Below are 13,008 nucleotides of genomic sequence, written 5' to 3'. Positions count from 1 at the left end.
TATACAGAATAACACCCAGTGCTCATCCCGTCAAGTACATACCTCAGTGCCCGCCACCCAGTCACCTCCACCCCCGCCCACCTCCCCTTCCACCACCCCTAGTTCATTTCCCAGAGTTAGGAGTCTTTCATGTTCTGTTTCCCTTTCTGATATTTATTCTAATATCAATCATAATCATTATCATCATAATAATGTATACCAACTGCTTTTGTTGGTGAGGCATGGTGCCAAGAACTTTATATGACTTACAAATAGCTTCTCAAAAGAACATTATTCCATGGAAATCCTACTGTTCCCATTTATAGATGAGAAAAACAATGCACAAAGAGATTAAACAGGTGACCTCAGGACAAAAAATAAATTAGGAAAGAGCCAAGACAGGTTTGAATCTATGTGTGCTTGATTACAGAGGCTGTGGTTTAACACCAAATAAATAATTCTGTGCCAGAGAAGATTTTTGTGGAAAAATCTTGTGCCCTACCTGTTCTTTGAGTACGTCCTCCTTCTTCCTTACCTCATCCCTTGTTGATGTGTCCCCTCTTACCTCTCATTAGCGACCATCTTCTAGTCATCTTTCCAGGTTTTCCTGCTTCATTGTAAGCTCTCAACAAATATCCCATGAATGGATATATCCTACCATGAGCAAAATCATACAAACATATATGTGTGTATCTTGCCAATCCAACACTTTCAGAGGTATCACTGTTAAAGAATATTTTATGTTTCCTCACAAAAAAAATTAAAAGAACCCATGCTGAGCTTCCTGACTGCCTCATTACCATATTCAATGTTCTGCATTCTAGAAGGGACCCTGTACACACTGTTCAGCTGATTAGTCCTCTCTCCACATTATTAAAAATGAGACACAGCCCCTTCCAGTGCAGCTCTCGATTAGATAGGATTTTACACACGAAGTTACACAGACACACGGACACACAGCAACACAAATAGACACACACACACGCACATACAGGTATCATAATGTCAGAAGGGCTATCAGGAAAATCTCAATGCACCCGTCTTTGCATTCACAAGAAGCAAATGAACATCAAATGGACCTGGGTTGATGAGCAGTTCTGAAATGGCAGGTGGTAATGAGCTTGTTAATTATTATCTAGCCACCCCTAGCTAGCCATCCTATCTGGCAACCTGGAAGATATGTTCCATCTCACCTTGAGAAGCCTCCAGTGCCTCTTCTCAGATAAAGACTGTCAAGCTGGTAACCTGAAAAATCTCTCCAAGTGACCTTCGGGTATCTAGGCTAATAAAGGAATTCAATGTGAAATATTAATGTCCCTCATTGAATGTGAACTTTTGACTGTGTCAAAGCCCTCACCAGCCTTCTCCACATGGTCCCTGCTTTCTCTGTTTTATTGTTATTGTTATTGATATTATTCAGCCAGAATTCAGGCTGCCCTCCCAAAGCACTGTTACTCCCCCCTGGAAAGTCATTTATGTGCATCTTATAGCCTCAGAGATGATTAAAGGATGATTTCTATTCCCGTTTAGTCATTTGTCATTTTGCCTTGTATCATAAAAGTCTAGGGTGGTTTCCAGGGAGATTTAATCAAGTGATTGGAGTGGAATTTTACAAGATGTCTCTCCAGAGATAAGGTGGGGTTGGGGGGATGGGAGAAGCATAAGCCTGAGTCAGACTGGAATTCCCACCATTTCCTGAGAGTGCCATCCTGATCAAGCCCCTCCCCTTTGCACCTTGGTCACCTCATCTGTCGAATGTTATGATCAGTGAGCTTATATTCATAAACACACTCAGCAGGTGCTCCATACGTGAGTGTTTCCTTCCCTACTCACCTCTAAAGAGGGACTCCGAGTGCTATCATTGCAGGAGTGTCTGTGACTCAGGTGAATAAAGTCTGGCACCTGCAGAAGCCCAGCCAACTAGGCTAGGATGGTCATGGAGATGATTACAGGGGCTGACGGCAAAGCTTTCAGCATCCCTTTGGGGGAGGGGTGGTTGATGTGCACTGCAAGGAAGTTCATATCCAGATGGGGTGCAGCATCCTTTTCTGTCTCTTGAAATTATGTACTCCCTAAAGTCCCCAAATCCTTGTAGCCATGGCAACATGAGAATGACCAACCTAGATAAAGCTCTGGCCAGCTTCACTGGCCCATTGTTGGCCCATTGTTTTGAAACCAATGAGAGGCTAAGGGACCATCTCTGAATGGGAAAAGATGTTGGTTCCCATGGTCCAGCTGGGAGGTAACTAATACTGTAAGTGGCAGTCTTTTCGGAGGGGGGGGGGTGCTGAGGAGCTGTAAGATGGATAAGACACAGCCCCCATATGTGCACATGTGAGGAGGGCTGTCCCAGGACTGCATGTGCCACGCTATGAATTTGGTATAGAGAGAGGGATGCCTTCTCCAAGAAACAATGTGATTTGAGGCTAAGCCTTGAGAAACACACCGGAGTTACTAGACAGGCTGCCTAGACTGAGGGGAGAAAAAGAATCCAGGGAACAAGTGTGAGAGGAAAGCTAGGAAGATAACTTGGGCCTCACATACAATGCTAAGAGGTCCTGCAAAAGGTTATCGTGGAAGTAGATTTAAGCAGAGCACAACAGGATCAGATGGGTTGTCCTTTCCTTTATATTTTAGAATTTTATTAACAAGCTTACGGTCTTAGGGAAACTTCTATTAAACATGTATATTGTTCCTGAAAATTTATAATGTATTTTACCATACATTATGGTATTTATTATTTAGTGAGGGTATGTGTAACACATCTAATACAATGAGACATCATTTAGTGCCCTATGAGTGGAAACAAAAGCCACCTATTCTCAGATATTTTCCTTCCTGTTTCCACCGGATTTAAAGGTCCTGCACCTGGAAACTGACCGATTTTTACCAGTTATTTATAACCATATTTAGTAATTTGTATCAGATACTTAGGGTTTTGCCTAATTTGTACTATGAAAAGTGGGACTGCAATAAGTATCCCTATCTATGCCCCCTACTAAATATATGCAAGAGTTTTTCTGGGTATAAAGGGATGCTTGTGTACAATGTTATCAGATAGTGCCCAATAGCTATTTTATCCTAGTACATGGTATAAGGTTTCAGTTTCTCTCCATCATCCCAGCTCTTGGAATAATTATACATTTTTATTTTTGCCATTCAGTGCAGAGTGGTAGCTCTTTGCCATATTAACTGTGTTGCCCCTAATGATTAGCCAGATCAAGTATTTTTCATACGCTTACTCATCACTCCTGTTTCCTCTTCTATGAACTCCATGTGCACAACCTTTGTGGATTATTTTACTTAGTTGTTCTTCTTTTCCTTACTAATTTGCAAAATTTATTTATGTATTCTGGACTCTAATCCTTTGTTGGTTAAGTGTGTTATAAATATAATCTCCCAATCTGTGGCTTGTCTTTTAACTTTGCATGGTGTCTTTCAATTATGCAGGAGTTTTTAAAAATTTTAAGGTGGTTTAAGGTTATTGTCTGATGGTGATGGCAAACAAATTTCAGAAAGTCATGGGATCAAACTCTAAATTCCAAGCCCTTGTTTAGGGCTGCACTTCCAGGGAATATCTAAATCAGAAGTCAACATCATGCTCTAAGAACTGCAAATAAAGATTCATAGTGCCATAAATTTCCTCTTCTATAGGCCCTGGACCTGCATGACTCAGTTAAAATGCAAGGTTCAAAAATGAATGTCCTGTTTTTATTAAACCCAGAGGTTAGTGGCAGAAACATTTATCATTTTATAATTCTCTCAGAACCATCCAGTTTAGAGTGCACCCACAAAAGTAACCCTAATGAAATTATCTTTGAAGGAACCCAGTTTACTCATTTGGAATTAAGACTATATGATCTCTAAGTTTTCATTCAACTTAATATTCTACGGGCTGAGGTAAAAGTTTTACTAACAGAGTCCATTAGTGAGTCTTACAAGAGAACACAGTGGTCTTAGAGACGCACCTTTAATTCTTTAATTCATTCAATTACATTTTAAACAAAAGTACATTGTATTTTTATTATGTTGGTACCAGCTAAATTGAGAGAATAGAGTGAACAGGACAGACCTGTTGAGAGAAAATATATTGAGTTTACAAAGTAAATGCAGAAATGCTGTGGGTGGATGACGGGAATGCACACAGTATGCACCATTTAGCTGGTGTGAGGGTCCATGCAAGACCCTTTTAAGGAAGTAACATTTGAGTAAAAGACCTGGCAAGACCCTCAGGAACTAGTCTGGTCAGAGACAGACAGAGACAGAGAGATTGAGATGGAGATGGAGATGACACAAGCAGCAACAGTGAGAGGGAACACAGCCAGAGGTGAAGCTGGAGAGGAAGGCATGAGGAAATTAAGACCTAAAAAGCCACATCAGGAAACCTGGGACTTATCCTTAGTGCAAAGAAGAGCCATGTGGAAAAAGTTAAGTGGTGTTTTGACAGAGTCAGTGGCTAAACCAGAGGAGTAACATATAATGTACAGATTTAGGATCTCTTAGGATCAGTACATGATGGACAAGCAGCGAGGGGAAATCAGGTGCTCTTGATGATGATCCTGTAACTGAACTCTGGCTCCACGATAATGCTGTGTAACAACTACTCCAAAAACCAGTGGCTTCAGCCATAATCATTTATTTCATTAAGTCAATTGCAGATTGCCAAGAGTTGGCTGCTGGGTGTAGGCATGGTTCATCTGCTTCAAACTGTGGACCCAGAGATCCTGGTTCCTTGCTGAGGCTTGGACTCAAGTCTACTCCATGTGCGTCTACTTATTCTAGGGTTCAGTCTGAATGGGTATTCATTACCCTGGGGAAGCCCTTCTCATGGCCTGGGCAGAGATTCCAGGGAGCAAGTGGAAACACAGAAGGCTTCTCGAAGCCTAGGGTTACCTTGGCACGCTATCACTTCCTCCTCTTCTATGGTCAGTTCCACCTTCTTATTTCTGATAAACTATATATAACATAAAATTGACATTTTTAAGGGCATAGTTCTGTGGCTGGCTTATCCCACCTTATGGCCTTCAAGGGTCATCAGTGTTCTAGTATATGTCAGAATCTCCTTCATTTGTAGGGCTGACTAGCATTCCATTGTGTGTTTATACCACATTTTGTTTATCTGTTCTTCCATCAATTAACACTAGGGTTGCTTCTACCTTTTGTCAATTGTAAATGATGCTGCTATGAGCACAGCTGCACAAGTTATGCTTGAGTCTCTGAGTCTCTGAGTTCAATACTTTTTTGATGTTTATCTAAAGGAAGAATTGCTGTATTATGGTAATACTGCTTAATTTTTTGAGAAACTGTCACACCATTTTATAGAGTGGCTATACGATTTAACATTTCTACTAGCAATGCGCAAGTGTTCCAATTTTGCCACATCCAACATGCATTATTTTTTTTAGTTTTTTTGGTAATAGCAATACTAATGGATATGAAATGGTATCTCATTGTCGATTTGGTTTACATTTCTCTAATGATTAGTAATTTTAAGCATCTTCTCATGTACTTACTCATCATATATATATATATATATATATATAAAATTTGAAGAAATGTCTATTAAAGTACTTCACTAACTTTTAATAGAGGTATTTGTCTTTTTGTTGGTGGTGTGTGGGGTTGTAGAAGTTCTTTATATATTGTAGTTATTAATCTTTCATCAGATATGTGATTTGAAAATATATTCTCTCATTCCATGGGTTGCCTTTTCACTTAGATGATACCATTCTTTGATGCACAAAAGTTTTAGTCTTGATAAAAATCTAATTTATCTGTTTTTTGTTTTGTGGCTTATCCTTTTGGTGTTATGTCTAAGGGATCATTGCCACATTCAGCATCATGAAGATTTTTCCCTTGACTTCATCACTTTTTTCCTATGTTTTTTATTTATTTATGAGAGAGAGAGTGAGAGAGAGAGTGTACTTACTCATGGGGGAGACAGAGGGAGAGAATCTCTGGCAGACTCCCTGCTGAGCATGGAACTGGATATAGAGCTTGATCTCACTACCCTAAGATCAACACCTGAGGCAAAATCAAGAGTCGGATGCTTAACCAACTGAACCACCCAGGCACCCCTGACTTCATCTCTTTTAAGGGAAGAACTACTAAGTTATATGGCAAAGGGTGTGGGTAAAAGGAGTTAAAAATCAATCTGGATAACTCCCTTCTTTCTTTCAGGTGCTCACTGTCCTAATACCCTTTACTTGTTCTGTCCACATGCTTCTGTTCTTAGGAAGGAACCCAGCCAACTCTGAGGTGACAGTGATGAAGTCTTGTCTAAAATAACTGCAGTCCCAGGGATACTTTAATTTCAACCATGGGAAGAAATCTTAAAGGAAAGAAGACATACATTTGGCATTTTCTCACCTCTAAGTATGTGACAGAAACACTGCCACACCCTGAAGCCATAAATCAGAAAACTGCCCCAGTGGCCCACCTGCCACCTTTTCTGTATTCCTGCCTTTAGCACCAAACTGCTTTGTGAATAAAAGTTACCAGGACTCCAGTACACATAGGCTATGATAGAAAGGTGGCCACTAACTTAGCAGAACTTATTAGTGAAATAGGCAAACAAAATTCCTATAACTCTCATAAAGTTGATTCCCTCTTCAGAGAAGTGTGGCCTGGCCCCTCCTCTCATGTAACGGCAGGTAACTACTTTTCCTTCTCCTCCAGCTTTTGTTCAAGTTATATTTACACTGTATGATTTATTCCATAAAACAGAAGATATTTTCAAGAAGTCTTCTCCAAGTTTTGCCAAATCTTTTTACATTACATAATCTAGATAATAAAACAAGGTGCTTTCTTCCTGTCTTCTACATGTAAAGTCACAATGCTGAATATGGTATTTCAAGCTATGCTCCCTTACTACAGACTCTGATTTTATTTCTCCACCATCATCCTAAGGTGCTCTCTCTCTCTCTCTCTCTCTCTCACACACACACACACACACACAGTCACAAATCATTGGTTCATAAAGCAGAGGGATTGGAAAAGGGTTTTCCTGTTTATTGGTATTTGTTTTGTTTTGTCACAGAGAGTGCAGACTACGTACATCAAGCTTTATGTGTATGATGGATGGAGGATGGGATTAGAAGGGGATAGCAATGAACCAAGCAGGCTGTGGGAGGACGTGGGTGGCGGCGGTGGGGGGTGGGGTGGGAGGTTGTGTCTGGAAGGGCTGGAACTGACAGGTAAGGGTGAGTTTATTGCTGACACAAGCTAAGGAAGAAGCTGGGTGAAAGGTACATAGCTGGTGAGATAAGTTCCATCCACCATCTATTGTAAGTCCGTGTCAGTCCACCCATTGAAGTGTGCTGTGAACACACAGTTGTAGGTATAAAAGCTGAGTGGCCTCTCCTGTGGTCAGGATGATAAAAAAAAATCCCAGAGAGGATTAGGGATAATGTAGAGTCTCTCTCTCTCTCTCTCTCTCTCTCTCTCTATATATATATATATATATATATATGAGTGAGGGTAGAGTAAAAGCTTTTTATGCCTAATTTGTTGCAGAAATTATTCAAGAATCACTCAACTGTGAAAATATGGCCACTGAGACACTGCCAAGGTTAGTATGAACCATTAGGATCCGCTGAGCAAATGCTAGCTATGTAATCAAAAACTGTGTGGTTGAAGCTTTAGCTTAAGTACAGATTTTTCTCGTCCCCAGTTTTAATGAGGGAATGGTGTGGGGTGGGGGTGGGCACGGGCTGAGGTGACCATGTTGCAGGTAATTGTGCTGAGCTGGATAATGTGCTTCCTGGTCTCTCTGTCAGAGAGCTTTTATTTTATTTTATTTTATTTTATTTTTTTTTTTATTTTATTTTATTTTTATTTATTTTATTTTATTTTATTTTATCCCTCTCTCTTCTATCCCTCAGGACCTGAATATTCACCTCAAATTCTACACAAAAATGACAAAGGGACACTGGTTTTGCTGGGGTTTTACTGGAGAGCTAGGAGTATTCTCTTTTTCATTCATATTGGTCGATTCTTGGCTAAATAAAAGGGCATAAAAAAAGAGCTAAACAAAGCTTGAAAAGCAGAAATAAGGGGGAAGGGGAGCCAAATGGTCTCACGTGGACTATGAATTAATTGGTGTCACCAGAAGCAACTCATTTGATAACTCAGTGAATATTCTAGCAAGGACATATTTCACATTGTCCCCAAATTTATAATTATGCTTACTACACTCCAATGGAAATCTCTCCCCAGATTTTATACTCTCTAATGGCCATGTAATAAAAGGTAATATATATTCTTATACTAAGCAATAAATAGGGAGCACTCAGCAGTACTCTGTTCCTGAGGAAATCTCAGGTCTTCTGGGATGCATATTCGTTCACACAATAGGGAGACACAAATCAACATGGTGGCCAAGCAGACACGGGGTGAGTGATGGCTTTAGCTCCTAATGAAACCAAACCATGAAAGGCATTAGAAAGATTGATTGGCATTAAGTTAGCTGCCAATGTTAGCCGGGGTACCCCAGGCTGTAATGAAACTGCCAGGAGTTATTTATGGAGACATAGGGCTTGGGGTATAAGTTATGTCCAGCAGACTGGTCTTACAGACACACACTTGAACCTCCACAATGAATGGAAAAGCATATGCCCATATTCCATGGGGCTCCTTCATGCTGGTTGGGATGGCATGCTTTCCCAAGTATTTGTACCAGCCTAATAAGGGAAAGTTCCCAACTAGGAGGAAAATGGGCCAAGGTGAACATATAGCTTGAGAATGTTGACTTTAGGTTGGATAAGGAAAAGGTGTCAAAATCAACTCTAAATAATTGCTGATAAAAGAAAATCAAATAAATGCACACACACATATAAAATCATGCCCTTATCTAAGTCAAGAGATGAGATGTATACTTATTTTCAATGTTTGCTAATCTTTTCTGGACGTAGCTTCTTTCTTAAGGGCTAGAAAGGAGAAAGAAAAAGAAAACCAGCTTTGATCCTGGGTAATGCAACCAGGTGTTCAAGCTTTGGGGGCAAAGATCAGAGGAAGAAGGATGAACAGTGGATTTGGAAAGGGGAGTGGAATAACTCCAATATTGTCACGTTCTCCAACCCAGCTTTAAGGCGGTGGTGGTGTTCCACTTTAAGGTAAATGTGGAAAAAAAATTATGGGAGCATATTGAAAAATAGGACTTCTCAAGAGCCACTAGGAGCATGATTACACAAACTATAGTGTGGCCAAGAGACTGGAAATGTCATCCAATTAGAGAGTCTCTTTAATTTCCTGCTTTACTGGCTCCTACTGAAGAGAAAGGGGAAATGGTGTGTAGGCTTCATGATCTAGAAGCTGACTCTCTTTTAATTTGTTGCCTCCTATTCCGCAAAAATGTAAAATGTTGTGGAGGAACCTGGGCACCTGAAGAGACAGGCCAGGTCACCAGTGGATACTGCAACAGCAGCTCATGTCTCTGAGAGGAAGGAAGAGAGGCCAAGGAGAGAACGAGGAATGGGCCCAGCAGAGTTCAATGCTGCGAGTTCCTTTCAGGGCTCCCTCAAATAGAGACCCTGTGACGGGGACTTGGGGTGGGTAGTTTACTTGGAAGGTGTTAACAAGAAACATAAAAGAGGAAGTAGGAGAGTAAAAAAGGGAATAGAGAAAAGCCAAAAATCTGAGAAAATGTATTGAATACATTTAGGAATCAACCCACTAGGGGACAAAGAGATTGGGCCATTGACCCACTGACTCCTCTTCTCCCTTAATTGAAAATTATTCCCACAAGATATTTCCAAGTCACTGATACTTGTGTTGGAACAAGCTCTGAAATGTCACAGAAGCCAGCAGATGAGAACAGAGATGAAGGGTCTGCAGGTGGCAAGCTATCGGCAGGCCAGGCACTGCCAACCAGAGCACCAGGTGAATTCAGGAGGGCCAAGGGGTTATGGACCAAACACATTATAATTCAAGTCATCCTGACTCATAATCTGAAAAGGCTGGATCTGGTGAGTGGGGCTAAGAATAGTCTTCATGAGGTAGAGGTGTCTGAGTGAGGCTAGTGAGAATGGAACCAGACATACAGATGCCAATTAAAAATCAAGGGTGTTATGCTATATGTTGGCAAATTGAACTCCAATAAAAAGAATTTAAAAAATAATAAAATAAAATAAAAAATCAAGGGTCTACTGGGGAGCCTGGGTGGCTCAGTTGGTTAGGCGTCTGACTCTTGGTTTCAGCTTGGGTCATGATTTCAGGGTCCTGATATCGATCCCTGAGTCAGGCTCTGCACTCAGCACAGAGTCGGCTTGTCCCTCTCCTTCTGCTCCTCCCCCTGCTCTCTCTCTTTCTCTCTCTCATAAATAAAATCTTCAAAAAAAAATCAAGTCTATTAACATGACTTGATTTTTGCATTAACTCTTGCCCAAGAAGATGAAACTATTTTTTGGGAAGGTAGTAGGCTGAGAAAGGGCCTACTATATTAGGTTCTAGGGCTGCTGTAACCAATTACCACAAACTGAGTGGTTCAAAAACAAAACCCACAAGAATGAGAGATGTATTCTCCTATAGTTTTAGAAGCTAGAAGTCCAAAATTAAGATGTCAGCAGGGCCATTTGTTCTTCAAGCCTCTAAAGAAGCTTTAGTTTCTGGTGGTTCCAACTATCCTTGGCATCCCTTGGCTTATAGACACATTATTCCAGTCTTAGCCTCCATCACCATAAGGTGTTCTGTCTTCCTTGTCTACATCTGTGTCTTGGTTTCTCTTCTTAGGGTTCTCCCTAAGCCAGTATGACCCGTCTTTAGGGTCCTCCCTAAGCCAGTATGACCTCATCTTAACTAATTACATCTGCAAAAACCTTGTTTCCAAATTAGGTCACATTCTGAAGTTCCAGCTGGACATGAATTTGGAGGATCCAATACACCAACTAAAAGACATCCATGTCAAATCTCTGGAACCTATGAATATTGTCTTATATGGCAAAAGAATGGATATTACCTTAAATGGCAAAATATGTATTTGAATTAAGGATTTTGAGAGGAGGAGTTTATCCAGGATTATCTGGAGGGACCTAAGTGCAATCACATGTACACTTCCAGGAGCGAGGCAAAGAGTATTTTGAGAGAGACACACTCATAGAGGAGCAGGCGATGTGGTGAACCACACATAGCAGAGGAAGATGGAACACAAGCTAAGGAATGCCAGTAGCCCCAGAAGCTGATTCTCCCTTCAGTCCTCTGGATAGAGTGGTGTCCCCAACAGCTGCTAGGATTTAGACTTGTGGCCCCCAGAACCGTGAGAGAATAAATTTATATTGTGTCAAGTCACCCAGTTTATTACAACAGCCTCAGAAAGCTAAAATAAAGAACTTCCTGAGGACCATTAATTTGATGTTAGAGTATTCCACTTTGCCTTAGGGGAGTAAAGACCCATTCTTGGTGCAATAAATAACATCAAACAACTGTCTCTTTAAGATTTACTTTAAAACTACCAACCCCACCTAGCTCTAGTCACTCATCTTTAATTATTCTGTACCTATCTGTCTAACCCAATAATGCCCCTGCATCAAATGACCCAGTATAAACCTAACCCCATAAATTACTTCCTGTGCCTTCTCATTTCCAATAAATCTATTAAGATTTACCAAGGTAGTGATCTCCCTTACTGTAATATTTTGGGGATGCCAGCTTTCAACACCTAGCAGCATGGGATACAGGCTTAGTAGTAAACAAGGGCAAAACAAAGGTTTGAGACTCCTGCCAAGACATTAAGTCTCCATAGATACTGAGAAGATTGATCTGTAGCCTCTGAAATAGTGATCTCCAAATGTGGCAGCACACCTTCATTGGTAAGTGATTTTTAAAATTACAAATATCTGACATATGTATTTATGTTTATTTTTTCTAGAAAGTATTTACAATTTCTACCTTTGAACAAACACACAGGGATGCCCGGGTGGCTTAGTGGTTGAGCATCTGCCTTCAGCTCAGGGTATGATCCTGGGGTCCTGGGATGGAGTCCCGTATCGGGCTCCCCACAGGGTGCCTGCTTCACTCTCTCCCTCTGCCTATGTCTCTGTCTCTCTCTGTGTGTCTCTCATGAATGAATAAATAAAATCTTAAAAAAAGAAGCATAGACAAAAATACAAAATGTAAAGGTTTGAAATAGAAATAAAATGAAAGCAACTGCTTTAAAATGATTTAGGAAGATTATGAAAAAACTTTGAAATATGCAGAAGATCACTAGGTATCTTTTCGGTGGAATGCTGAGCATTATCTCACAAACCCTCCAGAGTTATCTGATTCTTTAGAGCTTTACACCTTTGACTATCTTGGACTCAGCTGTTTTACAACTCTGTAAATTGTAAAAAACTGATGATAATGCAATCATTTTTTTGCCCAGAAATGCAAATGCAGAATTTTGTCCAGTAGAGATACAATTGATTTGTGTCCTATAGAAATATACAATTTTCTGTGCTCTAGGATATTAACCAGTTTTGTAACTATTAGGAAATTCCTTTTAGCATTTCTGCCTGACTAAAAATGTCTACTTTCCAGATTTTCTTTGGACTAGATTAATCAATTTATGGGTTCTCCCATTAATTGATAAAGTAAATAAAATCTTTGACACACATTCACTTTACATATTTATGCTGGTCATAATTTTATCTTTAACAAAGTATTCTTTAACAAATGAATAAATATGTCTTTTTAAAAAATTATCTTTTAACAAATGAAGATAAATATGTCTTTTTAAAAAATCTTGATTTAATACTTTGTGATACACTTTAATCTTTTGTGATGCACTCAATTTGAATGTCTGATTCTACATTTAGTTAATTTTGATACTTGGTTTTAATGGATGCTATAGCTGGAAAATTACCTTCGTAGAGATGAGTTGCTCCAAATGTGGTATTACGATGGTCGTTATTCACTTCCACTTCAATTATGCAAATATCTGTGACAAAACAACAACGTCTCTCTTCCCTGATCTTAATCAGTTATTTTTGTAAACTGATAAGAATATGTTGTTTTTCTGTATAAAGTATGTGTATAATCAAATGGGTTCATATA

The 13,008-nt window shown here is 39.9% G+C and overlaps 2 long non-coding RNA genes across 8 annotated transcripts in view; one reads left to right on the top strand and one right to left on the bottom strand.

Annotated features, from left to right (window-relative positions):
- The window catches only part of LOC111098551, an 81,787-nt gene extending 79,716 nt beyond the window's left edge, over positions 1 to 2,071 (bottom strand). For all 4 annotated transcript variants that reach the window (XR_005368648.1, XR_005368646.1, XR_005368645.1 and 1 more), the window contains exons 1-3: positions 1,813 to 2,071; positions 1,173 to 1,261; positions 545 to 633 (exon numbers count right to left, since the gene is read on the bottom strand). This is a non-coding gene — a long non-coding RNA (uncharacterized LOC111098551). The remainder of the gene's footprint in view (positions 1 to 544; positions 634 to 1,172; positions 1,262 to 1,812) is intronic.
- A 71-nt stretch (positions 2,072 to 2,142) lies between these two features.
- Positions 2,143 to 11,538, top strand: LOC102151649. 4 transcript variants are annotated; one of them, XR_005368652.1, is made up of 5 exons: positions 2,143 to 2,233; positions 6,215 to 6,632; positions 7,495 to 7,549; positions 8,892 to 9,092; positions 10,810 to 11,538. It is a non-coding gene; the product is annotated as an uncharacterized LOC102151649 (long non-coding RNA). The 4 variants fall into 4 exon arrangements; XR_005368649.1 differs by having other exon boundaries at positions 6,215 to 6,354; positions 10,810 to 11,530; XR_005368650.1 differs by lacking the exon at positions 8,892 to 9,092 and having other exon boundaries at positions 6,215 to 6,354; positions 10,810 to 11,528.
- Positions 11,539 to 13,008: the final 1,470 nt, after the last annotated feature.

Source organism: Canis lupus, chromosome 13 (genome assembly GCF_011100685.1).
Source record: "Canis lupus familiaris isolate Mischka breed German Shepherd chromosome 13, alternate assembly UU_Cfam_GSD_1.0, whole genome shotgun sequence".
NCBI classification, from domain to species: Eukaryota; Metazoa; Chordata; class Mammalia; order Carnivora; family Canidae; genus Canis; species Canis lupus.
Note: the sequence above shows the minus strand (reverse complement) of the source record. Positions and strands in the feature narration are given on the sequence as shown.